Source organism: Dermacentor andersoni, chromosome 7, assembly GCF_023375885.2.
Source record: "Dermacentor andersoni chromosome 7, qqDerAnde1_hic_scaffold, whole genome shotgun sequence".
Taxonomy (NCBI): Eukaryota; Metazoa; Arthropoda; class Arachnida; order Ixodida; family Ixodidae; genus Dermacentor; species Dermacentor andersoni.
Window position 1 is genome coordinate 133,144,117 of NC_092820.1, and position 26,186 is coordinate 133,170,302.

The window sequence follows — 26,186 nt, forward strand, 5'->3', positions numbered from 1 at the left end:
AAGTTGTGTTTTATCTAAAATATTTAAAAAGGGTGCCTCGGCTGTTAGGAAGCTGACGTACTTGTTTTCTATATTTAAGAAAATCAGCTTCGTCTTCGGACACTCTCACTATGTTTTCATTTATTCAAAACGATGCACAGCACTGCACTATTGGTGTTTGCACGTTTACCGAGTACCGCTCTCTAAGTACATCTGTAGACGCGCTGTTCCTGCGCTTCATTGATGTCATTATGATTCCCTTTCAGTTTAGTGTTATTTAAAAGTTAACCTGATGACCAGACGCGCAGTACCTAACGATATTTCTTTTATTGAATAATATAAATCAGCCATCATTTGTATCAAGGAGGCTCGACACATGTGACCTTTACATTTCACTTTCCCTAGAAATTCTTTATATGATGCTATATTCGATGATTTCTTGCTCTAAATCTGGTGGCCAACTTGTTTCTAAAATGTGTTGAAATATTGCAGCCTCTGTCTATGCTAAGTTTGCCCATGTGGGAGAGGAAGCGGCGGCGATCGATCTGGCTTTTCACAGCTCAAAAGTTATATTGTCTTCCTGGACTCGCGCAAGGCGGTTAGATGCTTCTCGTCCACCCTCATGTCTGAATTTGAGAACAGTACAGGGCACAATGCACTTCAAAGAACTCGGGAGTGCAGCGACGGAGAATACCAAATCTCTGGGTTCCCAGCCAATCTATATGGCTAAGTTAACCCTCTCGGATGTAACCCTAACGAGCAGGCCTATCAGAGAGCACGTTATTTCCCGTACCACTCTGTCGCTGGTAACCACGCTTAGAACGAGGTCAACATCCACAAAAATTCATTATCTAGTTTCCACTAAATTGTTTGCCATTATCGACTGAACAGGAGCACATTGGGTAGCCTTAGGCTCCGCTATATGTCAGCTTTTCGGGACTCAACTAAAGTTCTTGTCATGCTCGACAGTTATAATACGCCATGGTACCCACTACTTATTACAGTGTCTAGAATGACAGGATTCCAAACTTCGAACAAAGTCATATAAAGGCCCCTTCGAGGTCGAGTTCAAGGCCAGTGACCCCCGCCTGCTTGGCTTCAATACATTTCAACAAGCAACGCGTTTTCTTGATGTCAGAGATGATGGGGCGATTATATGTTGACACGTGTACTTGTTTGCTCAGTATCCGGGGGCCTCATTTCCCCCTATCACAACATAACGTTATAACTTAGCGTAAGACGTACCGGCATTTGTTATGAACTTATTTCAATGTTGTCGTTGATTTTGTCGGTTTTGTATGTTCTCGCCTAACCTTGTGTAATCAGATCGTGTGCGCGACACGAATTGTATAATACATTCTGAAAGACACGCGGGCAGCCACGATTGCGCTGCAACTTTCGACGAGTGATGTTTAAAAGCCGATGCACTTCACCAGCAGCAGCACAGTATCGACGCTCACCAACTCTGCTCGCCGCTATCGTTGTGCTTTCAGCGGGACTTGCCTTCCTGCACTCGGATTCCCTCAATAAAGAGTTAGTTTCGGGATTCACAATTTTTGCTACTGCGTTTTTCAACGTCACAATAACATGACAAAATGCCGCAAGTCTGATGTCGCCAAACTACGTCTTATAACAACTTCTCAAGGCATCGAGACAGAACATTCAGACTGCAATCGTCCGGCACCTACGACTTTCTTCGATGGAGTTGATGACGGCGTCAATCAGCGTCGAAACCCGCTACATTTCAGAGAAAGCACTGGGCTTGCACAGGGCGTTGGAGTGGTGCTGTTTTCTCCATTGCTGCTTTACATAAGTAAAAACGGCGCGCTACGTGGTACCCAAGCTGTTGATATGTACAAACACTTGAGAGACGCTTAAGCTTCGCCTTTAAGTGCAGAACACGATAGTATTAAATGGTCCCTGACAGCTTCTCACGCTTTCCGGCAAATGGAGCAATTGCACCCGTAATATTTACCGAGAAACAGCGGCGAATGATATATACGAAGGCGAGCTTTCTCATTCTCTTTGTTTTCAACCCACCCCCTCCCTCCGCCCTTTGGCTCCAGTGCTGCGGCGGATGGTAGAAACGTGGCACACCCGCTATGATTGGTAGAAAGCACGCGGCGCGCACAGCTCTGTGGTAGAAACGAGGCGCGCGCCGCGCTGTGCTTGCTATAGCGCTTCGTTCACGCTGAACGCAATGGACTGCGTGCTTACTGCGCAACGGGGCCCTTAAAGCTATGGCTTTAAAAGAAACACCATCGAATAAGGCTTGCTTATTTGCGTGACACCTAGTGGTTTCGCGTGTATGAAACATTCTGTTAGAAACCTTTGATAGAAATGAAAGGCGATCAGGAAAGTGATATTAGGTGATGTGAATATACACATTTCTCTGTGCACAAATGTGGGAAAAGATTTTCTGGTAATTTTGCAGGTTTAATAGTGGTCGGGTTCCACAATTGGAATTTTATATATTTGATCATACTTGGCTTTATGAGCCTGCAGAATCATGCCGCTATTTTGTATTTATATATAATTTTTCGAACCGCAATTTTCAGGTGTCGCTCGGCACTTGCCCAATGTGCTCCGCTAGCGTGTGTGTTCCTTATCCTCTCCATTAAAATTTAACAGTTTTAATAGTGGTAACTGAAGGTTAATCCCTTTTGTGGTAAACCAGGAAACGTAGATGAGCTTATAAAATTTTCTTCCAGCGTGGTATTAAGTAGATGGTGGTCGACATGTCCTGAGAAATACTTACCGTCCTCAGTCCATGTTTCCACTTTAACCACGGCGCACTGGTAATTGGATGTATTATACATTAGAAATTTTCTTACAAGGTCAGTTCGGCCTGCGGGCGTAGAAAGTAGATTTTGGTCATTAATGCACTGGCTTCTTTCACAAAAAGCAAACATTATTTTATGCCATTTAAAGGTATCGGCTAAACAAGAGTAAATTCCACAAATCTTTATTGGTGACCGGTATCCAGGAGACATACTTCAGCAACATGTTTGCACACGTAACGCAATTTCAAATGCTTCAGGAAATTATATTTTAGCGTTTTCTTTTTTCGGAAGCTTCAGAAACCTTCCTGACTTTAGAAGGCGAAAACATATCAGTGCTGCAGACGTTTAGATACAGATGTTTTTGCCAGGTTATAGGATAGCTCAATCTCGCCTAATCAAAATCACACCTAAGACATTATTTCACCAAACTTTACAATCTTATATGTGTTATTTAAGCAGCAAATCTGGGAAAAAGTGTCTGGCCGCACGCTAGGAAATCAAATAGTACCTGTGAAAATTCCTGAGGAAGAAATAACCCCAGAGTCATGTCTGCATGGCAAACTGTTGTAACTAGAACCCAAGCAAGTATTTGATATTCAAGGGCACTTGTATCCCTTGCATAAGCGTATTAATTTTTCTGGGGGGGAAAGGGGAAGGTTGGGGCCGGCGCAGCTTCCTGATCTCCGTGTATGTATATATATATATATATATATATATATATATATATATATATATATATATATATATATATACAGCCTTTATTACCAGTTTCAACTGAAAGTTCGTGTGGCCTGGAGGCATTTCTCACTGGAGTGACGGCCTTATATGCGTAGCCGTCACACCTCATAGACTCAGCCCCCTTGCACCACCACGAGACCAATCAATCTCGGTGGTGTAACCGTCCTTCTTGTAATTGTCGAGTAATTTTCTATCACTAAGACTGCGTCGTTTTTCTGGAAGAACTGCCGTCTCTTTTTTTTTTTTACTGTGAGGCCAAATGTAAGCGCTGCGGTGCGTGACTGCTCCTGATTCGGACATTAAGTGAATCCGGCGTGGCCTCATTTCGCTTACTTGCTAAATGGTAAGTAAGCGAACTATATATATATAAGTGTGTGTGTGTGTGTGTGTGTGTGTGTGTGTGTATATGTGTGTGACCTCTGCAGGCATGGGGCGATGTTTACTTCCCACAATATTTTGGTAATTTCTAGCAAACCTTTTTTACGAGTTGTTTGTATTGCCTGCTGGAATGCGAAGCACTACTGAGACATATTATTCACGTGCATTTCACAAACTGTTCTTAAAGGCTCTGCGAAAGGGTTCACTGAAGGCTGCATTCATTTTTGGGTCAAAAAGCACGCAACACTATGTGAAATGAAATGAAGAAGCAGCAACACGTTCATTCTGTAAACCATTAGAGATAGTTGTTAGTTCCCTACCTCCTTCTGTTTATGAAATATGATTAATTTTGTCCTGTGTATGCATATTAGTATAATATGTCTCCACATGATGTTCCTAGTGGAAGTTCAAAGGAACATGATGAAGTGAAAAATTACGAAAGAAATAGGTGCCCCTGGAGCGTCTAATGCGCTTGTCCTGCTATTGTCAGAATTTGCAGTAATAAAGCGAATGTATGGAAAAAATGCCTCGCATGACCTCGCCAGCAATGATGCATAAGCTTTTAGCCATAATAAAATGTTAAGTGAAAAGGTACAGGCAACTTAAAATAAACCTCAAATGATGGAGGTAACCGAACTCGGACACGTAGCAAGAAGCATTTAGGAATGGAAACTCCGCTGTTTGCGGCGACCAGAAAAGGTCACAAGCCCGCGGAGCCGTTATCGCGCTGGCGGCGCCTGGCGGCCTGGAAAAGAATTACCGCCGTTGAGAGCGCGCCGGAGCCGCCTGCCCGGGCGCTGAATTTTTTTTTTTTGTTTTTTCGCTGTGGCTTCTACGACGGGCCGCATGGCGCCACCACTGTATACGGCCCCGTCGGCGCATACAACAATTCTGACCTTATCTGGTCGCCGGCGCTCGCTCACGCTGACGGGAGTTTCACCTCCTAAATGTCTTACTCCGTGAACTCGGGTAATGACATCTTAAGGGGGCGGTGGCGGGTCGGGCCTCGAAAGAGTCCGGCAGTCGGCGCCTGTGATTCTATTACTGGCCTTAGCTCCCTTCGTCCGGAAGGTGGCGTTTATTTAGGAGCATAAGGAAGACGTATATTTTGGGACATAAAAACATTTTTTTAATGCTAAACTTTTTAAGCCCAAGTGCACACGAAGCTGTTCTTGTTCAGCTTGTGGTTGATTTGTTTAAGACCTGACACTGACATTTTTCATACGTGAACACCTGCTCGGCGCACAATATGTTCCGAAAGTATGCGCCAGATACATGTCTACACACCACATGAAAAGTTCTTAGGGTGCATTATATGTCAATAAAATTTGGCCTCATTTTCTACATTCCTAAAGTCTCTATCCATGTCAGAAAAGCCTAATATTCCTACGTTCTCATTTAATAATAGTAAAGCTTCTTTACGGTTTTCTTTCTTGAGTTCATTGCGGAGATAAATATTCTGGAGGATGGTTGCAGAACTAAAAGAATACCAAAGAGGGCAAAGCCAACTTCGTTGTGAGCTACATGGACCGCAATTCACAGTTATACATTGTACTTTTTGCTGGCGTTAATGCAGTATGAAAACAGCCGTGTTCCACTAACCACGTCTTTTAATGCTACGTCGTTCGTTCAAGCGCAATGGCACCTCTTGCTCCCAGTTGTTGTAGCAAACGTCTACACACACACGTGGAGCAAAACGAGAACAAGGTGAAAGCTGCAGCCAACGTTTCGGCAAATGGACGTGTCTTCTTCAAGGCACCCACTCACACAGGTAGGTGCTTCCGAAGATTGGAGAACTGTCACGTTTTCCAGCCCCATGTCCCTGTACTTGTTTTGGTTGCTATTTTATGCCCAAAAATGGGCTCCTCCCTCTTCGCGACTTTTGGCTCCTGTGAATACTGCTGTTCGATTCAGGTCTAGCTGCGTTCAATAGTTTCAGTCTTCCAGCGTTACTGAGGAAGGTCGCAAAACGGATGGTCACTCTAATTATTATTTCTGCTGCTCGAATTGCGCAAAATTTTTTGGACCATGCTTTAAAGATTTTTTATGCGCATTATGCTCAGAAGAACGACAATACATACGCAGCCATATTCACAAAAGTATTGTACGAAGAAATTAACAGCGGTATGTACTGAAAATGCAACATGTTAACAAAAAACTATTATGTGAAAGAATAAAAAGCTTTCAACTTCAGCAGACACAAGGTTTCACCAAAGAATAAAAACATTGTCACTGGAAATATGATACAAACAAAATAATGTCACTGTAAACATGTTGAGAAAAAAGTTAATTTTGGCACAGAGACGACGCTGTGTTTAAGCTGGCTCCAGATCACTGTTGTTCGCGGGAAGAATTAATACGTGAATGACTTTAGACGTCAGAAACGGGAGTTATAGTGAAATGTGTCGCTGCCGAATAGCGTATCCGGACAAGAAGGATATCATTTCCGTTACGTCAATCTTGTAATGCCCCTTTATAAGTTTGGAATTTCAATCGCGAACAACGACTTCTTTGTGCCAGAGAAGAAAGATTAGCCTTCCTTAGAAACTCCATATATAATGTTTTTATAAATATGGTATGACGAAAGCACACGGCTATTCCTAGTACGCGTTCTATTTTGGCATTGTTAGTTTTTTAAAAGGGTCCCATATCACTGCAATCTTACTTAAAATGGGCGAAAAAAACAGAAGGAGAGGAAAGCTTGAGCGCTGGCGTGAGGAAACATAGTTTATGCTTCTTATTTGCAGTGACATAATTAATGTGAGTATTGGAATTCGGATCGTTAGAAATCCACAGCCCTGAATATTCACAGTTACTAACTTCAAAGAAAGTGCTAACAATACTGTAATGATCCTGCCAACAATTCTTTATATATGTTATTCTCATGAAAAGTTTTTTCAGCGTTGATCACCATCTGCCATTCGCGGCACCTCGAAGCAACCTTCTAAAGGCCGCTGTTGCGCAATAATTGATCCGAGTTCGGAATAATTTCGTAATTTAGGGAGCACGAAACACTCGTCAGCAAAAAACATTAATACAGATTGGAATGTCTCGTACAATATTACTCAAATATAAGAGGGACAAAAGTGGCCCTGACACCGAACCCTCGGATTCGGTGTTAGGGCCATTGCTTTGATGAGCGGCAAGCTATTCATATATTTGCGATGTACCGGCAGCCACATTCAGACGTTTCTTTTATCTGAAGCATGTGGCAGTATAAATGCTTTGTTCGGACTGAAATCTTTAAGGATAATTGTGTATTCAGAATTCTTTAATGTACATTTGTTGAACTGGGTTTCTTGTGGTTGCGCTCCTTTTCAAAAGTTCCTACTTCGGATGTTAAGTAATAGGAGGTAATCGGATATTCATAGCCCATACAAATGCACACACGGATCTAGACCTATATGCTGGCTACAAAGCGATTGTCTAGTACAGCAGAAAAAGTCTGTACGAAGGTCATAAACGCACAAGAGTGTTGCAGTGCAAAGTTGCACAATAAATAAACATGATGCGTGATCTTTTCAGTGCTGGAAGTAATTTGTTTGTGGACAAAATTATCTAAAGCGATGCCTTTAGAGAATATGCAAATTCTTGTTTTGTTTATGTCCACACTAGCGGCCGTTCGTGTTGCCCGCATGCGCTTTTGTTTGAGCGGCGCGGCCGAGTGTTTTTGGCAACTCAGGATAAAACTCGGGCCTTCTTTTCCGGCACTTTGTGGTATGAAGGACTGCGTCGTCAACAAATTGGGACATTGCTAAAATTGTGCCCAGACATTACATCAACTTAAGCATTACTGCATTCCTTCATACCACTGCATTCGCGATATCACCGTAGAAGTTTCGGGTGACTGCTTTGGTTTTTGAAATGTCCGACATCGCGATAAGGGCTGATAATGTCATGAGGCCTAATCTTCCACCGAATCAACAGTAGTTCCGTCCATGACACTGCATATCAAAGCAAGGACATGCGCAGTTCCTGCTGAGACACCGATTACATCAATATCTGCTGTAATTCGTGCTGAACGCCCCCATTAAACACAGAGGAAGGAAAAAAATTACGAGGGAATGTCTCGCGACCATCTTGAACCCTATTTATAAAAACGTGAAACAAAGGCTCATGAGAAATAGTCCGTCACCGCGTGATTCGCCAGCGGTAATTGATAGACCTTCAACGCACTTGGTTTACGGAAGGAAATAGACCAAAGAGGGCTTGACCAACCGAGCACCTAACTGCGTCTTGGAATGATCCAGCCACCGTGGAGGCTTTACACTCGACCAGTCAGGGGTCAAACATGCCCCAGACAGATGAGAATGGGGCGACGTGTAAGGAGCCGCCTCCACGAGGTAGCTTCCTAGCATCATGGGCTTTTGAAGTTTATTTTTCTGCCAGGCCACAAAATTGTTCATTTGAAAACACCGCAAATGTTTAATGAAAAGTACCGGAAATTCGACTCCACTCATTGTTCCTGAAAGTAGCAATTAAAACTGTATTTCGCGAGTACGTACGCTCCACAGAAGCAATGAGAATATCGTTCAATATAGAAACTGCCGCAAGCGCAGATGCGCTGTACAGGCCGCAAACAGCCAGCGCCATGATGTCAGCCGCGAGTCGCGCTGAATGCCAGCCCGCACCGTTCTCGCGAGAAAGCAAGCGCGCCGACCATCAGTCCAGACAAAAAATGCTTGCGGTCAAACAAGGGCTGAGAGGAAACGCGATGTGAGCCCATCTGTTGCACGAAACTTGAAAAATTCCGCCGGCGTAAACCTCGCGCGCTTCTCACAACGTCACAGGACTAAATCTCTTGCAGTGGGTGACTGCGAAGTCGAATGAGTACGCTAACGAAGGCCGCGTATTTTTGTAGTGAGTGAGTGAATGAGTGAGTGAGTAAAATAGCTTTATTAGGCACAGAGAAGACGCAAGGCAGAGCCCGCGCAACATGGCTAGTTCCAGGTAGGGACCACCAAGCCGAGCTGGACGGTCCTGTCGCGGGCAACCTGGACGGTCAGGTTTCGGTCGCTGAGTTCGGGGCTGCCCAAGAGCGCAGCCTACCTATCTTCGCTGAAGGAGGAGCCGATGGCTTCGCACTCCCACAACACATGATCCAATGTTGGCCTTAGTCCACAGGCAGGGAAATCCGCACTGCGATACGTTTCTGGGCATATAGCATGAAGAACCGCAAGGTTAGCATACGCTCGGGTTTGTAATGTTCAAAGGGTCACCGCCGGTGCCCCTCGTAAGGCGGAGTGCGGGTAGGGGAATACCCGTTTTGACAGATAGTAGTGTGGGGTAACCTCACTGAACGTGAGCAAGGATTCCCCACGGGGCAGGGGGACTGCGGAGGCAGCGCGGTCAGTGAGACCTCGCGCGGCCTCGTGCGCGCACTCGTTAAAGTTAGAGAGCCCTCAGTCAACCCCAAGTGAGCGGAAAACCAAGTAGAAAACTCGGAGAGACTTTGGCGCTTTGGAGAATGCGCAATGCCTGAAGGGAGGCCATCCTGATTTTGTATGCCTTAATGGCTGTAACGAGGAGGAAGATAACCGATGGTCATTAAGAGTTACGGAGTGGATTCCAAGGGAAGGGAAGCGTAGCAGGGGCGGAAGAAAGTTAGGTAGGCGGATGAGATTAAGAAGTCTGCAGGGACAACATGGACACAATTAGCACATGACCGGGGTAGTTGGAGAATTATGGGAGAGGCCTTTGCCCTGCAGTGGGGGCAACGAGGCTGCTGCTGCTGATGATGATGATGAATGGCTGTCTTGGAATCTCTATATATTGCCTCTCTGCGACCATCGAACACAGCCAGCGTGATTGCGACCTGTTCGGCTACCACGAGCCTTGAAGTGCGTATCACAGCGCAGCAAGTGAGCCTGGAATTGCAGTCGACGATGCAGACGGCGAATGTCGCTTGTTGGACAAGTGCTGCGGCATCCAGGAAGCTTGCCTCAACGTGGTTGTTGCAGACATGCTCGAGTAGAACTGTACCCATGACCCGACGTCTGGCGACGTAGTTTGTTGGGTGCATATTGCGGGGATGAGCGCTATGTGCAGCTGAGACCTAACGTCGCTGCGAATCCGCACGCTGTCGGCGCACTGGTCGACAGGGTTGTGGCCTATCTTGTCGAGTATCTTGTGGCCCGCCGGGATGCTGGATAGCCTGAACAGCTGTTAGCGCTCTTGCGCCTCGTTTATTTCTCCGAGCGTGTCGTGGACTCCGAGCTTGAGCAGCTTTTTGGTTTGAGTGCTTAGAGGTATGCCAGAGGCAAGCCTAAAGACATTTCTGATTAGGAAATTGAGCTTCTTTCTTTCTGCAACATGCCAATTTTGCATGGCCGCCTAGTATGCGAGGTGGCAGAGCACAAAAGCATGTATAATGTGGATGAGATTTCCTTGGTCCCCGGTGCCTGTGGGTGATCCTCCGAATGAGGCCGAGAGCCCTCTCGGTCTCGGCGGTGATCTTTCTGAGCGCGGTTCCATTGGCGCCGGTAGACTCGCTATATATCCCGAATATCCGGAGCGAGTCCACTCTTGGCACCGGGGACCCGTCACCGGTGAAAAGCCGTATTTCGCTTTCCCATGCCGGTTTCCAATAATGATGACCTCCGCCTCTGGATCTTTTCTTGTAAAGAAGTAGTTCACACTTGGGTGGAGAACATCTGATCCCAATGGGGCGGATGAATCGTGCGGTCGCATCGATGGCGCTTTGCATGGTGGCCTCAGCTTCGCCGTCGCTCCCGTCAACGTACAGATGGTGATATCATCTGCGTAGGTGGTATGGTTATTCCTTGAATCTTTGTGAGCTCTTTGGAAAAGCCGATCATTGCGATGTTGAATAATGTTGGCGAGATGACTGATCCTTGAAACGTGCCGGGTGAACCGAGGATGACCTCCTGCGACAGGTATCCTTCGATCTTCAGTTTGGCAGTTCTCTGGCTAAGGAAGGATCGGACGATGTCGTAGGCGCTCTTCCTGAGCCAGAGGCCGGCCATAGACTGTAGCATGAATTCGTGTGAGATTTTGCCGAAGGCCTTCTTCAGGTCTAATCCAAGGATGGCTTAGGTATCTCCCGTACTCTGGTCGATGATCTGGTGCTTTATCAGCTTCATGACATCATGTCTGAAAAGGCCGCCTCTGAAACCAATCATATTGTGGGTGTGGATGTCATTGGTCTCGATCTGCACCTTCAGCCGGTTGAGCAGGGCATGTTCTGCGACCTTAGCGACACCTGACGTCAGAAACATTCGTCTTAGATTGTCGATTCCAGGTGCTTTACCGGGTTTGGGGATGAGTACCCTGCAGGCCATCTTCCGTTGTGGATCTCTCCACTGCCCCTGACTTCATTAATCCTTTCATTGGGGAAGTCGATCGACTCATCATCGAGATTGCTGAGCATCCTGTTAGTGTCACCATCCGGACCAGGGGCAGATTAGACCTTGAGAAAGAAGAGGACGTCAAAGAAGAAGGGAGTAACGCTGGAAGAAGTAAAGAAAGCCTTGGGAGTTATGCGAAGGAGGAAGGCAGCTGGGGAGGATCAGCTAACAGCAGATCTGTTGAAGGATTGTGGCTAGATTGTTGTAGAAAAACAGGACACCGTGTATCCGCAAGGCCTCATGACCTTGATCGTACAGGAATCTTGGAATAATGCTAACATAATCCTAATATATAAGTAAGGGGACGCTAAAAACTTGAAAATTTATAGACTGATCAGCTTACTGTCTGCTGCCTACAAAGTATTTACAAAGGTAATTTCAAATACAATCAGGAATACCTTAGACTTCTGTAAACCAAAGGACGAGGCAGGATTCCGTAAAGGCTACTCAACAATAGACCATATTCACACTATCAATCAGGTGAAAGAGAAATGTGTAGAGTATTACCAACCCTCATATATAGCTATCCATGATTAAGAGAAAGCATTTGACTCAGTCGAAACCTCAGCAGTCATGGAAGCATTACGGAATCAGGGTGTGAACTAGCCGTATGTAGAAATACTAATAGATATCTATAATGGCGCCAAAGCCACCGTAGCCCTCCACAAAGAAAGAAAGAAAAAATCCCAATAAAGAAAAGCGTCTGGCAGGGAGATAAGATCTCTCCAATGCTATTCGTTGCGTGTTTAAAGGAGGTATTCAGAGACCTGGATCGGGAAGAATTGGGGATAAGAGTTAATGGAGAAGACCTTACTAACTTGCGATTCGCTGATGAAATTACCTTGCTTAGTAACTAAGGGGACCACTTGCAATGCATGCTCACTGAAGTGGAGAAGCAAAGACGAAGGGTGCATCTAGAAATGAATCTGTAGAAAACTAAAGTAATGTTTAACAGTCTCGGTAGAGAACGGCAGTTTACGATAGGTAGCCAAGCACTGGAAGTGCTAAGGGAATACAACTATTTAGGGCATGTAGTTACCGCGGATCCGGATCATGAGGCTGAAATAATCAGAGATTAAGAATGGGCTGGGATGCGTTTGGCAGGCATTATCAGATCATGAACAGCAGGTGGCCATTATCCCTCAAGAGAAAACTGTATAACAGCTGTGTCTTACCAGTACTCACGCACGGAGCAGAAACCTGGACGCTTATGACAAGGGCTCTACTTAAATTGATGACGACGCAATGAGCTATGGAAAGAAGAATGATGCGTGTAACGTTAAGGGATAAGAAAAGAGCAGATTGGGTGAGGGAGCAAGCGCGTGTTAATGACATCTTTGTTCAAATCAAGACAAAGAAATGGGCATCGGCAGGACATGTAATGAGGAGGGAAGATAACCGATGGTCATTAATGGTTACAGGCTGGATTCCAAGGGAAGGCAAGCGTAGCAGGCGGAGGCAGAAAGTTAGGTGGGCGGATGAGATTAAGAAGTTTGCAGGGACAACATGGCCACAATTAGTACACGACCGCGGTAGTTGGAGATGTATGGGAGAGGCTTTTGCCCTGCATTGGGCGTAACCACGCTGATGATGTTGAAGAAGATGGTGATGCTGCTCATCGGGACTAGGGGCACCACATCCACGGCAAATCGTGTCACCTGGAGTGGGGCACACGCCGGCGCGATTTCCGAGGCGGCCGCACGTATAGCACACGTCGATTTGCTTGCGGTAGAACGAGCACTGCATGTGTAGCGGTCCATGGCTGACAAAGTTAGCTGACGATACCTGACGATGCCCGTCGAACGGGACGATGACCGTGCTGCTTTCGGCTATTCTCTTCGCTGCTAAGGCAAGCGGAATATTGATGTTGACAATTATGGCATCGATGACGTCAGGCCCTTCTTGAAGGGCGATGTTACGGATCACCCCCTTGCACATGGACTGCGGGGCCGTCTCGTAGGCACGGAGCTCATATATCTTGACCAAGAGGAGTATGTCCTTCATCGGACGTAGCCACTCTCATTCCCGCACTTGGGAGTAATGGCGACCACAATATTTTGCAGTAGAATTGCGCATAGAGTATCTTGGCATAGATCTTCCTGACTGATGCCAGCGGCGGCGAGTATTGCGTCAGCCACCGTAACAGCGCCAATCTTGGAGATATTGAGTCCACATCATGGCCTGATCACAATTTAACAGGGAGAGGCGGGCTAGTTGGTGGTCGATATTGAAATGCATTGTGTAACCACGGAAATGACAACGGACGAAGAAAGAAACACACAGGAAATCCGCGCCTGTCCTGCGTGTTTCTTTCCTCGTCCGTTGTCGTTTGCGCGGTTACATGATTCATCCCAATACTGATCACAATCTTGACATTATCTCAAGTCAGGGCTTCCTTCCCACACGTAGCACCTTGGATTTTAGCACAGCACTACTTGATTTGCCGCGGCGTATTCCCGGCTGTGGCGATGGCCCATTAGTGTCAGCCGTGAGCGTTCTGGCGCGAACTCTTTAGGCCCCCGTGGACTGCCAACCTGGATCGTGAGTAACCTCTTCCGATGCGATATTATCCCACTCCACTGGATGCTCCATCTTGAGTAAGAAATGAAGCGTACCTCGCCTTCAAAGGGCTGCTACGCGGTGGACAGGCGGTTCACGAGGTGAGAAGCTCTATCACGAAGCTCGGGCACGGGCAGGAGGCGCGTGTCCTCGGGGGAGCAACACTTGGCCATCCTCCGTAGGCTTAGCTGGACGGCCGCCACCTTGATACTGTTAGAGTGTGTAAATCTGTGAAAAATGAACTCAGGGCGGTGCGGATGGTCTCTCTGAATGCCGCTTCTCGAGCTGTGTCGAATGATGCAGACGTTCTTGCGTTTCGAGGTGGCAGCCCACAGAAAGTTCAATCTAAATCGGGAGCTCATGTGGAACAAGTTCGCTGAGTTGGCCCCCTTGCGGCCAATCATCTGTTCTTGTAGTGAACCTTTTTTTATTCACTGGAGTGATGTATGATGCGCGCCACATCGTGCTGCCACCGTAACCTAGAGTTTAGCGATAATATGAAAGCTAAGCTTCTTTCGCTGACTATCTCATGGTTTCTCCTGCGTCGACTGGTTAGTTGGTCATTTCTGTCGGGTTCTTACCAAGTAGATTAAATCTCATTCTTAAAAAAAATTATTTTCGATGGGAACCGAACCTCGCTCAACCAGAGTACAAGCCTAATAAACAAACTTTGAACCACAAACCTTACATTTCTTAGTGTATTAGGTGGGAAACCACACATGAATACATTAGAAATAGAAATTCGAAATTCAGCATCATTTTATCTCACATAATATACAGAACCTCAGGCAAGCGTACGCGTGCGCTGCAAGACTCCGTCAAATATTTTGGCCGCTTCAGAGCAAGTACGCAGATCGCATATGGGCTCCAGACTAACGAGGAAAAAATTTAGGGGCGGAGTTCACTCAGCTGCGCTGTCCGTACACAGTCTCCTAGACGAAAACTTTTTACGCTAAGTTAAGGGTGCAACCGAACTCACAGCGCATTTAACTCACGGCATGGTATAAGAGTGAAGTTGAACGGCAAAAATAAAGAAAGCGCGTTCAATTGATAGCTTGTTCACAAATCATCCGTGTGTTGTTAAGGCTAAATATTGAGGGCAAATCCCTACGCATCCTCATTTAGCAGCTTTCTTTTCCGGGCATCGGCTACAGCGCCGGCTGGCGCAGCCACACTTGCCCGTTCACCACAACAACGTCAAAACAGTAGGAGTGGAAGTGTGACGCATTCTTCTAACATTTCTCTGGTACAGAGGACTGACCAACACATGGTGGAATATTTCGCGAGGAAAAAGACGCTCAGGCAAAGCAACAGTAAACAACTGGAACCTCATCTCAGACTTGTCTAAGTATGCGTATACATTGTTCCACTTGCTCAACTTCACGCAGCCTGGTGTCATTATCATTCTTATGGAGCTCAATCCGACAAGTATAAAAGACAGCGCTGCGACGACACGAACCGCTGCGAACGGCGGTGCAAGGTGAATTGATGACGCCAGCAACTACTGCAGGTGCGGTGCCTAGTGCGCTGATGACGGTCCCATCATTACAAGTCGTTATCGTTCTTTAGCACCTGATCCATCCGCGTCGAACCATTACCAAATTTGAGAAACGATACTTTGACGGCGGCTGTGTATGTCGCGGTCACGCGGGTCCTATTTGAAACCCACCGGCGACGGGACCAGATCACGCCAAGTACTGACAACTTCGTGTGTACTGTGCTCTTGCCGTTTAGTTCTTGTTGAAGTGATAGGCCGTACCTGAATGAAAACAAGCTGGCTGAGAGCCAGTTAAGTGCGAACCTTAGACCTGGTTAGTCAGGTCTGCCAGGCTAAGCCCGCCTGTAGCAGCATCACTACCGCAACCACCTCTAGTTTAAAACAAAAAAATCTAAATGTCGTTCTTTCCATACTAATAACAGAAAGAAAAGAAAAGTTACAAATTGACAAATTGACGCTTCGCCTTTCGGGCGAAACTTCGATAGCGATAGGCAATCACCAGACAGCTATACCAGAAAAGCCGCAGTTTCTCCAGAAACGCGAGGCATCAATTGCGATTGCAAATTAGTAGACCGCTACACGAAGTAAGGAGAGCAGTCTTATCAGCGGTATAAACTTGTAAACGTCCGCTTACTAACAAAATTATCAAGCATATCCTTATGCGCGTAGAAGCAAAAATGAACACCTTTCACTGGATGAAAGCGCACACTCGACGTCGCAAGGCTGTAGTGAGGAATAGCGGCAGGAGCAGCGAGGAATTGACATTCGTTCTACCTGTCGCTTTAACGCCAACTAATTGGCGAGAACACAGCGCGCACGAACCTATCTACTTTCGGCGCAGCTGTAGACTGTACTCATCTCAGATCACCTTCAAGACACTACCAACTACGTCTTTCATATGATCGCCAAATGTTGATCACTATAATTTTCATTCAGTGTGACAAAACAACGGCCGATCGGCCACAGCATGTCCACGTGTTTATAATGATATTGTTTTTCCTACAGTGGCAGTTGGCAGGTACACTTCTTGGGCGATCCTCCTTCTATGGTACCCATGTGGCATAGCATGAAAGTCATCATCATAATGAACATGCAGCAGCCATCTGGAAGAGCTATTTGGTGATGTCAGGAGATAAGACAACGAGTGTTTTTGGTTTAAAGGTTAGACCATCAGGCCTGACTCGAGAAGACGATGTACGAATCGCGACTCCAAAAGCGTCGACCGACCTTCCAACCCAGGCGAAGCAACGGGATCGCAGGCAGAGAGAGCTTGGCTTTAAAAGAAACCGTTAATATGCACCGTTTACAGGGTTTAGAGAACCGCGCCCAAGAAAGGTGACGCACCCAGCTGTGACGCAACACAATGACATACGATGATTTTCGAACGCAGCCATGAGCCTTCTGTGCAAGGTAAAGCATGAGTCGCCCCAAATGCAGACTGGACTTTTACATACTATCAAGGTTAAGACATGTACATATGAACCAATGTATGGCGCGGTACATTAAAGCATTATCCGACCGGATCTGATCGGTTAGATGCCGTCACTATGTTTGTCCGAGAACGTCTGCCGTGTAAATATATTTAATGTAGCGTGGCAAGCACATAATTGAAAAGGTGTTGTTGATATTCGAGTTTTGTGCTAAACAAGTAATGCGTTACAAAACATTGCTACCACCAGTGCGATTCGGATGGAGAACTTAATTCCGTCATTGATTTATAGAGAATTCATTGTCCTGTACGCCAATATATGAATAGCAGAGAGAGCGGCAAAAGCAATACATATATAGCATCTGTCTATTTTTGTCCACGTCAGGACGAAGGCCGCTACCTGAGGTCTGCAATTACCCCTGTCCTGCTCCAACCGACTCCAGCTAGCGCCTGCGAATTTGTTAAATTTCCTCACCCCACTTTGATTTATGCCGTCGTCTACTGCGCTTCCCTTCTCTTGGCCCGCTTTCTGTAACCATAAGCGTCCGCCGCTTATCCAACCTACGCATTACATGACCTGCCCAGCTGTATTTTTTTCTGTTATTGCAATTAGAATATCAGTTATCCCTGTTTGCTCTCTGAACGACACCGCTCTCTTCCTGTCCCTTAACGTTTCGCCTAACATTCTATGACTGTTTGCGCGGTTCCTAACTTGTTTTCGAGCTTTTCTGTCAGCCTCCAAATTTCTTCTCCATATATCAGCAGCGGTAGAATGCATTGATTGTGCACCTTTATGTTTACTGATAAGGGTAAGCTTCCAGTTATAATAGTGTCTGACAATGTCTACTGAATGCGCTCCAACCTATTTTTATTCTTCTCTAAATTTCTTTCTCATGATCAGGGAGCGCTGTGGATAATTGACCTAGGTAAACGTACTTTAGGCACGTATGCGACATCGCTCTGCCAAGTCTTCCTTGCTGAGCACCCGTTTTAGCGACATCCTTTTCGTTCCCTTGCACGGCCGCACAGTTTTCGACCAGCCATTTCAAGCTAAGTAAGCGGAAGCGGAACGATCGCTGACGCCGGCAACACCCTCTTCATCCGGTTATCTATTTCCACTGCCCTGGCTCGGTCCCATCGAATTCATCTCCACTTCAGCGTGCTCCTTGCCTCTTGTCAGCGAATTAGATAAGAAAAACTGCTCATTGTAGGCAATGCCATTCATTTTGAAAGCAAACAAAGATGGCTTTATATAAATGAGGAAAGGTTTGATTAGGCTATTGAGACAACGCTGTGGGTCATCGCGCAATGCTTATGTCGGTTGTTACATAAATTTGACGTCAGGAGGTTGGAATGCAAACTAATTGGAACAGTTTCACGTAATGGGGCCCCAAGTGCATTGATGGCGCAGCTTGCTAAAGCGTTAGCGTGAAATGCGTTCATTCTAGTGTATTCGAATGAAATACATATCAAATATATTTGTGGCACCGTTTGCAGAAGCATCCGGTGGCTGTAGTTGAAGAAGAGCCCGTATGACTTGGGTTTGACTCCAGTCGGCACCGGGGAAATTTAACCGTTCTTTCTTGTCATTTTAGAATGGCACATTCCCAGTGGCACGTACCCAGATACCAAAGTTGGTAACAAAGAGATTCACTAAAGTGCATTAGACACCCACTGGCGCATTCCCAGCGACGCAAGTTGGCATCAAAGAGGTTCATTGAAGACCAGTGCCGATCGACTGGCACATACCCAGTGTTTCAAGTCGGCATCAAAAAAACTTCACAAAGCAGTGCCTAGTGAGTCCTGCAAATACTGTAACCCATGTGCGCGTGAAAGATGTTTGTTGATGGCCGACACGTATGTACACAGCATATACTCAGCGACACAAGCTGGTCCGATCGTTGGCTTTGAACTCTGATGCCTCAACAAAGCAGACCAATGCGTAACCATTCGACCACGTACGTCCCGGTGACTCAGGTAACAGAGAAATCGGTTTGACATGGACATACGTAGATACATTAGTACTTAGATAGACAGATACAAACAATTATAGCACATAGCCTCGTGAAAGGGCGCGAAGCAGCCAAAGAATGCTAACGCTATAAAAAGGTGATTGTTGCGTGAAGCAGTGAAAACAACGAATACACATATGATGACACTGAAAACAATAATTTCCAAATATTCCTAGTATATAAGCGCAGACTTTCGAGCTATGTGCTGTTACAGGAAAATGAAAGAAAAAGTATTAGGCATAGTTGGGTATTCTTTCATTGGAAGGCGCACACGCGCGGACTTGGAAAAAAATGAGGCGCTTTATATGGTATTACCAGCTCTACAGTTTCGTATCCGCATTCCTTGGAGAGCATACTATAAAGGAAGAATATTATTTCACCCAGAAAGGCAGAAAAAAAAACGGTTTGTGGATTTTCACACCACGTCCCCCACTGTCCGGAAGGTAAATCCAGAAGGGGCTGGATAAGCCCATATTTGTCAACGATCAACTGAATTCGGAGAGCAAGCGGCTGTTTGCTGAAGCATCGGCTCTTAAAAGGAAAAAAGCAGTGGAAGTTTTTTTTGGGTCGAGAACTGCCGTATCAGAGCAAGAAAGTGTACAGGCAGTCGGGTGTACCGCATCTTTGGAGTCGATGATCTAGCCATGTTTCCCTGAAAAGCACTATTCTTGTGCCTGGATGACTGCGAACCACGATGACGTCACACTGTTCATGAGCTGAAGCAACTTCCTAGCAACTATCTTGAGGCCCGCCGGGTTGCTGGATTGCCTGAACAGTTGGGAGCGCTCTTCCGCCTCGTTTGTTTCTTCGAGCATGTTGTGGACTCCGAGCGTGAGCAGGTTTTTGGTTTGAGTGCTTAGAGGTATGCCGGGGCAAGCTTAAAGACCTTTCTGATGAGGCAATTGAACTTGTTCCTCTCTGCAACATGCCAATTATGCATGGCCGCTGAGTTTGGAAGGCGGAAGAGCAAAAAAAGCATGTATAATGCGGATTGGTTCTCCGGTGCCCGTTGGCGAGCTTCCGAATGAGGCCGAGAGCACTCTCTGTCTTGGCACTCTCCGTCTTGGTGACTGCGAACCACCATGGCGTCACAATGTTCATGAGCTGAAGCAACTACTTAGGTATTCGTCCACTTCTCAGACTATCATACATTTTAACGTCCGAAGCTTACCCAAATATTGTGATGATATGGTTAACTTTCTTAGATTAACCAATCACCACTTTTCGCTCATATGTCTATAGGAAATATGGCTATCTGCAGCTGAAGACACCTTGTTTTCCATGCCGGGCTATCATATAGCTTTTTTTCATCTTCTCGCTGATTGCCACGGTGGAACAGGAATTTTATTTCTAACACAGTATCATAAAAATTGCGTGCAGATATCTCATTTTTCATGGCCAAATGCGAATCAGTTTGGCTTGAATTTGACAATCCCTTTCTGCCAACTAACAAAACAACTATCATTGGTTCAATTTACCATTCCCCATCATTATCTTACGATGACTTACAACTCCAGGCATTTAATCTCGCCCTTAGGGCTCGATTCAAATTGCATTCACAAACTCTCACCGTTTTACCTAAACAGGCTAAAAGAACCTACTATCAAAATAAAGTGCTCGAAAATGGGAATGACTGGACACATAATTGGAACGTAATTAAAGAATTTTTAAATCTTAATCAACAGGATACGCGTGTGAAAGTGTTTAAAGACGGCACCAGCAGTCTAACTAATCCTATCGATGTCGACAATTTATTTAATGTATCATTTTTCAAGAGCTCTGCAGCCGGTGTCACTAACTTGCCTAAGTTGTCCCGCTTGCCTCACTCCTTTTTCTTGAAACCCACTTCGGCAAATGAAGTTCATCGCACTATATCAGGTCTAAACGTCACAGGCTGTGGCCTAGATTAAGTTCATCCATATAAGATCAAACTTGTTGCTCGTGAGTTATCTTTTGCCCTCTCTGATATTATTAACACTGCACTTCGTACCGGCATTCTTCCAACAAGTCTCAAACAAGGAAAAGTAGCTCCCGTATTTAAAAATGGTGATCGAAATATCCTGTCTAATTATCGCCCAATAACGATACTCCCATTTTTAGTAAAGTAATTGAGTAGCTCCTTGGTAATCGCCTAACTACCTAACAAAATTTAACTTTTGATACCTAAGCAGTTTGATTTTCGCGCTAACTTATCAACCGAATTAGCGCTAATGAATCTAAATGACAGCATCGACGATGGGTATGAGCGGGGGCGGCATTTGTTTATTTATTTGATGCTTTCTACAGTATTAACCACTTTATTTTGTATGCTAAGCTTGAATCATTTGGAAATTGTTGTTGCCTGCTTTAGCTCTTTTGCAAAGCTACTTTACTAACACAACCCAGATTGTTAGATATGGAAGCGTTATATCCACGCCAATTACAACCAACAAGGGCGTTCCACAAGGATCAATTTTGGGTGCTCTGTTATTCCTCTTTTATATTAATGACTTCCCATCATCGCTTAGCTCTTCTGAGTGCATCCTCTATGCTGATGATACAACGATATTCACTAGCGATAAAAACATTAACAGTCTACTAAGAAATTAAACGCCGATGTCACGAAGCTTGTTTCTTGGTGTAAACATACCTTAATAACGTAAACACTGTTAAAACAAAGTTTATGTTATTTCCCTCGTCCCCAAAAACGCCTACAAGAACCCCTGAACAATACATTGATAACTATTTCATTACCCCATCTAATTTTATAACTTGTCTTGGTGTTACATTAGACCCCCAACTTAAGTGTAACATTTACGTAAGCTCTGTCACTAAGAAGTTTGCTTTTGGCATCCACGTGCTCATTCGAACAAGACACTGTTTTCAGCAACATATTCTAAAATGGCTTTGCTACCCTTTCATTATCAGTCACCTTACTGCATTTAATCGTGGGGCAACACATATCCCGCACACTTGACATCTCTCATTCACCTTTAGAAGCAGGCGGTCCGCATAATTACCCACAGTTCGTACACCGCATCAACAGCACCCATTTTTCGCACTCTTGAAATTCTACCCTTAACCTGCACATTTCAACACAAACTAGGTCTTATATTGTATAGAAGTAGAAACAGTGACATTCCAACAGAGTTATCTTCCCCAAACGCATCTTTTCAATACAAATAGCACGCGGTTTTCTGACAATTATATTCTCTTGCTTCCTAAAGTCAACACCAACCACGGTTAAATGACGCCAATCTTTACTGCAATTTCGTTTTGGAATTCACTTCCATCAAATATTAAATCATGTTCCTTACCACAAATTTCCGGCAGCTTCTAAAACAGTTCTTACTAACAACATACCTTAACTGATTATAATTTATGAATTTATGATATTATGTATATATGTTTATATGTCTATATGTATGCTTATGTATGTATAAATGTATATATGTGTGTATATGTGTATGAATGTGTGCGTGTGTGTATACATTCATTACTGTGTAGCCATGTTTTATTGTTTTTCTCGTTTCATGTTCATAAATTATTAGCCATTTGTAAATTAATTTTGTTGCATTGTTGGATTGCGCACTATTGTTACATAATCATTATACTCCTATTCAATTACAGTAATGTTCATACCTTCATGTCTATTTCAATATGGGATTATTCTTGCTCATTACTGTGTAATCTTCAAATACCAGATATTTCATTAATTACGTATGATATTATTACGATATGATTCCGCGAGAGACGAGCAGCCGCGAGAACGACGAAGAAGTTTGTCGGTGCCCTCGGCACGAGCGAGTGTCAGCCTGGCTGCCTGGCTCCAGTGGAAATAGCCTATAAATAGCATCTCTCGTCTGTGTCTTTCCACACGTAACATATCTTTCCACACGTAACATTTCAGGTGCGGCATGTGAGGTTTCGACCACGTCAGACCACCACCTGTGACGACGTCACCCGCATTGTTCGCCGCGAACTCGAGGCCGCCTCTTTGCCAGCCTTCTCCACGCCGCATCCCGATCCGCCAGCAACCACCATTGCGATGATTCAGGCTGTCGTCAGACAGGAATTTGAAAACATGGGTCTGAACACCGTGTGTTCCACGTCTCAAACCAGCGTTCCCCAGTTATCTAGCGACCCTCCTCGTCTCCGGCAGTCCTTTTCTGCCACATCTCGCCGCAACCCGTCCGAATGGCGTACACCTGATGACAGGCCGATCTGCTTCCACTGCTGTCGTATCGGCCACGTCGCCCGTCACTGCCGGAACCGATGGCCACCACCTCCTCGGACTGACGCCCCCACTTATTCCCGCACCTTTGGACCTTCTGTACCCTATGCCACCCGCCATGAACCTACTACTGCTGATGTCCGTGCATCGAACCTTCACTACAGCCGCTCGCCCTCACCTCGACGCCACCAGTCTCGTTCGCCCCAACCCCGCCGCTTTTCTTCGCCGCCTATCGCCTCCCGCACCCAGCCGGAAAACTAGGCACTGCAGCTTCTGGAGGTGAAGCTGCGTTGTCGACCCTGCCCTCAAATCCTCTGCTCACGTTACCTACTAACCGAAACCTTCTTGACGTTGACGTTGACGGCTATCCTGTCACGGCACTCATCGATACAGGAGCACATCTTTCTATTATGAGTGCTGCCTTCCGACGACGACTGAACAAGCTCCTCACCCCAGCGTCGGCACGCGTCGTCCGCGTTGCGGATGGCGGTACTGTGCCTATCATCGGCATGTGTACTTCACGTGTCAGCATCGCCGGCCGCCACACTCCTGTACTCTTCACTGTAATTGCTCATTGCCCCCACGACCTTATTCTCGGCCTCGATTTTCTCTCCGCCCATTCTGCCCTAATTGACTGCTCTTTCAGTACCCTTCGCCTCGAGTTGCCGATGCTCGCAGAACCTTCTGACGCACCCCACTGCCGCTTACGCTCCACCGGCTTTCTTCGCCTGCCGCCAAAGTCCATAGCCTACATTGAACTGTTGTCTTTCCCACCAGTTCCTGATGGCGAGTACCTCGTCACTCCTCTGCCCGACATCCCAATACAGTATGACGTCACCGTGCCTCACAGTATAGTTACTATTACTGCGAACCACACTCGCATGCCTGTCAGTAACTTTGGATTGGCAAAGCAAATTCTACCGCAAGGTATTTGCCTTGCCACCATTGATTGTCTCGGCGACCAATACGTGGCAGCGTTATCGACCGATGGTTCTCGCGACCTTAGCATGCCCATCGCGCCAGCCTCGGGCGTCGATCCCAACATAAAGAAAATGGTTGCGACGGACCTGTCCTCTACGCAGGCTGAAGACCTTTGCGAAGTATTATCGTCCTACCGCGATATTTTCGACTTTGACGATCGCCCTTTAGGCCAGACGCTCGCGGTCAAGCATCGCATTCTTACTGGCGATGCTGTGCCTATTCACCGACGACTGTATCGAGTTTCTGTGTCGGAACGCCGAGTAATTCAAGATGAAGTGAACAAAATGCTCGATAAAAACATCATTGAGCCTTCATCGAGTCCCTGGGCGTCACCTGTGGTGTTGGTTAAGAAGAAGGACGGCACGTGGCGCTTCTGTGTTGATTACCGTCACCTGAACAGCATTACAAAAAAGGACGTCTACCCGCTCCCACGTATACACGACGCCCTTGATTGCCTGCACGGTTCCAGATATTTCTCGTCTATTGATCTTCGTTCGGGATATTGGCAGATTGCTGTTGACGATATGGACAAAGAAAAAACCGCGTTCATCACACCTGATGGCCTATACCAATTTAAAGTAATGCCGTTTGGATTATGCAACGCCCCTGCCACCTTTGAGCGTATGATGGACTCCTTGCTCCAAGGTTTCAAATGGTCCACATGCCTCTGCTACCTCGACGACGTCATCATCTTCTCGCCAACGTTCGACACTCACCTTGAGCGTCTCACAACTATACTTGATGTATTTCGAAAGGCGAAGCTGCAACTTAACTCAGCGAAATGTCGCTTTGGCCACCGACAAATTACTCTTCTGGGCCATCTAGTTGACGCTTCCGGAGTACAGCCTGACCCCGACAAAACTCGCGCTGTCCGAGAGTTTCCGGTTCCGAAGACAGCCGCAGACGTTCGAAGTTTTGTAGGGCTGTGCTCGTACTTTCGTCGTTTTGTTCCAGATTTTGCGACAATTGCTAGGCCCCTAACTAATCTTTTGAAGAAAGGCGTACAATTCTCGTGGGGTACTGCAGAAGCCACCGCCTTCTCTCGTCTCGTCACTCTTCTAACCTCACCACCCATTCTCGCCCACTTCGACCCTGATGCCCCTACAGAATTACGTACAGATGCCAGCGGTCATGGCGTAGGTGCCGTCTTAGCCCAGCGTCAGCGTGGCAAGGATCACGTTATTGCTTATGCGAGCCGCCTCCTAGCACCATAGGAGCGCAACTATTCCATTACGGAACGCGAATGCCTTGCTGTTGTCTGGGCGGTTGCAAAGTTCCGTCCTTACCTTTACGGTCGCCCTTTTTCCGTAGTCACTGACCATCATGCTCTTTGCTGGCTCTCATCGCTAAAAGATCCTACAGGCCGGCTTGGTCGATGGGCTTTGAGGCTACAGGAATTTTCATATTCCGTGGTGTACAAGTCTGGCCGCCTGCACCAAGAAGCTGACAGTTTGTCGCGTTACCCTGTTGACGACTCTGACTCATCCAATATTGCCAGTGCTTCTTGCGTATTCTCGGTATCCCAGCTGCTTCATTTCGCCGACGAGCAACGCCGTGACGCCTACATCAGAGCACTCATCGACCGTTTTGAACACTCTCCGGCCGATGGTACTCTACGCCTCTTCGTCGTCCGCGACGGTACTCTGTACCGTCGTAACCTTCATCCAGACGGCTCTGAGTTCCTGCTTGTAGTGCCTAAACACCTCCGCTCCACCGTTCTAGAATAGCTTCACGACGCACCAACGGCAGGACACCTCGGCGTATCTCGAACCTATGACCGTGTACGTCGCCGTTTTTTCTGGCCGGGCCTTGCCCGTTCCGTACGACGTTACGTCGCCGCTTGTGAACTTTGCCAACGACGCAAGAAGCCTTCCCAGCTCCCCACTGGTTACCTGCAGCCGCTCGACATCCCTGCCGAGCCCTTCCATCGTGTCGGCTTGGACCTTCTAGGCCCATTTCCGGAATCTACATCAGGAAACAAATGGGTTGCGGTCGTGGTGGACTACGCGACCCGCTCCGCCGTAACCTGTGCTCTTCCGACCAGTTGTGCAACTGGTGTTGCGGACTTCCTGCTACATGATATTATATTGATGCATGGTGCTCCGCGTCAATTGCTTACAGACCGCGGCCGCACCTTTTTGGCCAAAGTCACTGACGACATCATGTGTGCCTGCTCAATACAGCATAAATTTACCACCTCCTACCACCCCCAAACGAACGGCCTCACTGAGCGTTTGAACCGCACCCTT

General features: G+C 46.3%; 1 long non-coding RNA gene across 1 annotated transcript in view; it reads right to left on the reverse strand.

Moving 5' to 3' along the window:
• Positions 1-26,186, reverse strand: part of LOC129385359 (uncharacterized) — a 57,693-nt gene that overhangs the window by 29,242 nt on the left and 2,265 nt on the right. The window contains exon 3 of the long non-coding RNA XR_011895539.1: positions 2,738-2,827. This is a non-coding gene — a long non-coding RNA (uncharacterized lncRNA). The remainder of the gene's footprint in view (positions 1-2,737; positions 2,828-26,186) is intronic.